The following is a 4,088-nucleotide window of genomic DNA, read 5'->3' on the forward strand; positions in this document are numbered from 1 at the left end:
TATAGTTTAGTTTTTCTGAAGATTTCCTCTAGTGGCATCATAAAATATGTATCTCTTTGGTTTTGGCTCCTTTCACTCAGCAAAATGCATTTAATATTCAGCCATGTTAAAAAAAATATTCAGCCATGTTGTTATGTATATGAGTAGCTCATTCCTTGTTATCAATGAATAGCATTTTGTTTTATGGATGTACCACATATTGTTTATCCATTTACCTGCTGAAGGACATTTTGTTTCCTTCCAGGTTTTTTTTATTGTGACAAACCTTTACAAACTCCACATACTGATTTTTGTGTGAAAATAACTTTTCAGTTTCTCCTTTGGGTAAATGCCTATGGGTGAAATACTGAATTATATGGTAAGTGTGTGTTTAACTTCATTAAAAAGAAAGAGAGAGAGAGAAAAGAAGAAGAAGGAGGAGGAGAAGGAGGAGGAGGGAGGGAGGGAGGGAGGGAGGAAGGAAGGAAGGAAGGAAGGGACGAAAAAAGGAAAGAAGGAAGTAAGGAAGATCAAATTTTCTTCCAAAATGATTTGTGCTATTCATTTGACCAGCACTAAATGAGAGTTCCTATTGCTCTCCATCCTCACTAGCATTTGGTATTGTCAACTTTATTTTATTTTAGCCATTGTACTAGATATATAGTAGTATGTAATTCTAGTTTTAATTCCAATGTCTCTGTTGACTAATGATTCAGAGTGTTTACAAATATTTATTTGCCATCCAGATATCTTCTTTGGTGAAATGTCTGTATCTTTTGCCCGTTTTAAAAATTGGATTGTTTGCTTTCTTGCTTTTGAGTTTTAAATGTTTTTGTGTATATCTTCAGAATATAAATTTATAAATTTTTCATCAGTTATTTGACCACAAATATTTTTTCATGGAATATGGCTTGGTTTATATTATTATAAGGTTATCTTTCAGGGAACAAAAGTTCTTATTTTTGATAAAGTCATATTTAACAATTTTCCTTTCTTGGAGTGAGCTCTTGGTGTTTTATCTAAGGTTGCCCTTTCTCCATCCATCAAAGTGCCCTTACACTTCAATGAAAAATCAGCTGATATGCTTAGGCAGGTCTCTGCTCCATCTTCTGTCTGGCTCTGATGATCCACATGTCTATCCTTTTCTCACTACTACATTGTCTTGATTGCTATGCAATTCTAGTAAGTCTTGAAATCTAATAATGTGAATATTGTGATTTTTGTTGTTTTAGAATTGTTTTGGATGTTCTATTTACTTCGGTGTAGTATAATACACTTTAGAGTCAAAAGTTTACAAAAATATTTTGTAACTACAAAATATTTTCTAGAATTTAGTTAGAGATTACACTGAATCTATAGATCAAATTGAGAGAATCATCATCATAACTCTGTAAGTTTTCCATTCTATGAACATGGTTTATTTCTCCGTTTATTTGGATCTTATTCCTTTCCTTATTGCATTATAGGCTTCCATTGTAACGATCTGCATATATTTTGTTAAGTTTATAACTAATTAATTTACTTTCGTAAAAGTTAACAATTTGCCTTTCTTAGACTTTTTTAGCTTACCATAGTACTCTCTAACTCCATCCATATTGTTGCAAATGGTAAGATTTCATTGTTTTTTTATGACAGAAATATTTCATTGTATATATATATACCACTTCTTTATCCATTCATCAATCAATGGACATTTGGGCTCTTTCCATAATTTGGCTATTGTTGATAATGCTGCTATAAACATTGGGATGTATGTATCCTGGTAAATCTGTATTTTTGTATCCTTTGAGTAAATACCTAGTATTGCAATTGCTGGATTGTAAAGTAGTTCTATTTCGTTTTACTTTTTGAGGAAACTCTGTGCTGTTTTCCAGAGTGGCTGCACCAGTTTGCATTCCCACCAATGGTGCAAGAGAGTTCCTCTTTCCACACATCTTTGCCAACACCTACTGTTTCTTGTGTTTTTGATTTTACCCATTCTGACTGGTGTGAGGTGATATCTCATTGTAAATTTAATTTGTATTTCCCTGATGATGATCGATGTTGAGCATCTTTTCATGTGTCTGTTGGTCATCTGGATGTCTTCTTTGGAAAAATGTCTATTCATATAGTCTGCCCATTTTTTCAAGTATTCATTTTTTTGAATGTTGTTTTTTTATAAGTTCTTCATATATGTTGAATACTAATCCTTTAACACATATGTCATTTGCAAATATCTTCTATTTCATAGGTCACTTTTTACTTTTGTTGATTGTTTCCTTCACTGTGCAGAAGCTTTTTATTTTTTTTATTTTTGATGAAGTCCCAATAGTTCACTTTTTCTTTTATTTTCTTGCCTGAGGAGACATATCTTAAAAGAACTTACTATAGCTGATGTCAAAGATAGTAATGCCTGTGTTCTCCTCTAGGATTTTGATGATTTCATGTCTCACATGTCTTTAGCTCATTTTGAGTTTATTTTTGTGTATGGTATATACCATATGATTTCACTCATGTGGGATTTAAGGAACAAAGGAGCATAGCAGAAAAAAGAGAGAGAGGCAAACTGGGAAACAGACACTTAACTATGGAGAACAAATTGATGGTTATCAGAGGGGAGGTGGTTGGAAGATCGATTAAATAGGTGATGGAGATTAAGGGGTGCATTTATTGTGGTAAGCACCAGGTGTTGTATGGAAGTGTTGAATCACCAAATTGTACACCTGAAGCTAATATTATTAGTGTAATACTAGTGTAATACTAATATTAATTGGAATAAATAAAAACAAATTTAGCAATTTTGCTGATATATTTGACATATAGTAACCTGTACATACTAAAAATGTACAATTTGAAAAATTTCAACATAGGTACACATATGAAACTTTCACCCAAATCACGATAATGAATCCATCCATCCATCCATCATCTGTGAAAGTTACTTTTGATCCTTGTTTTTGTTTTTGACTTTTTGTTGTAGTAAGAGCTCTTAATGTGAGATGTACCATTTTAACACATTTCTAAGTATACAATATGGTATAGGTAACAGTGCTGTACATCAGATCTCTAGAATTTATGAATAAAGTTAATCCACTTTTTGAAGTTGTAAAAGTGGCCCTTTAAATTTTTTCAAATACAAATTTTGAAGCTATACATGTGGGGAATTTTACCTTTTGTTTTATTTTTATTTATTTCATTTGAAAGAGAGAGAGAGCAAGCATAAGCAGAGGATAGAGGCAGAGGCAGAAGCAGACTCCCTGCTAAGCCAGGAGCCCTATATAGGGCCCAAGCCCTGGAACTATAGATCATGACCTGAACTAAAGGCAGATACTTAACCATCTGAGCCACCCAGATGCCCCTATACATGTGGGATTCTTAAACAAACTTCAGATACAACTTTTTCATTGCATATATGTAGAAATCAAGATGACTTTTATATATTGACCATTTTGTCCTATGACCTTGCTAAACTCATTCATTAATTCCAGGATTTTTTTTTTAAAGTAAAATCTTTGGTATTTTCTATACTCATCAGTCATGTCTTCGGTAAACACATACATTTTATTTCTTCCTTCCCAATGTTTTTCTTTTTTTTCCTCCAGCCAAATTTATTGAACATAAAAAAATTCTATATACTAAGTGACCTGGATCTGCTACTTCAAAACATGATCCTTTCTTACTAATATTTTGATAATTCAGTCTATTAAGTGTCAAAAGAAGCTTACTCTAATACAAAAGTGCCCAATGCACAACAAATAAATAGCCTACCTACTGGAACTTTAAAGTTCTACAAGATAATTAGCATAGGTAGGATGGAGCCCCTATGACAGGCTACTGGAGAAGTGATATGAGATTTTTAAGAGGTCATTTTGCACACCGCAACCATGATGCTGTCTTGTTTCTGGATCATAATGCTCCCATTATCTATTCTAGACACACCACAAGAATATCAGTGGGGTCTGAGATTAGCTTCCTGCTTGCTAATCTAGAACAGATATGAATCCAGCATCCTCATTTGACAAGGTCTCACAGGAGCCCAAATTAAGTCCTTGTGAATCTGTGCACAAGATTCTAACAATGGAAGGATTCTTCATTGCGTCCTCCAAATGCTGCTCCAATGTCACCTTCAT

General features: G+C 33.2%; 1 pseudogene; it reads right to left on the reverse strand.

Moving 5' to 3' along the window:
* Nucleotides 1-3,814: 3,814 nt before the first annotated feature.
* On the reverse strand, nucleotides 3,815-4,088 carry LOC140594518 (ragulator complex protein LAMTOR5 pseudogene; annotated as a pseudogene).

Source organism: Vulpes vulpes, chromosome 11, assembly GCF_048418805.1.
Source record: "Vulpes vulpes isolate BD-2025 chromosome 11, VulVul3, whole genome shotgun sequence".
Classification (NCBI taxonomy): Eukaryota; Metazoa; Chordata; class Mammalia; order Carnivora; family Canidae; genus Vulpes; species Vulpes vulpes.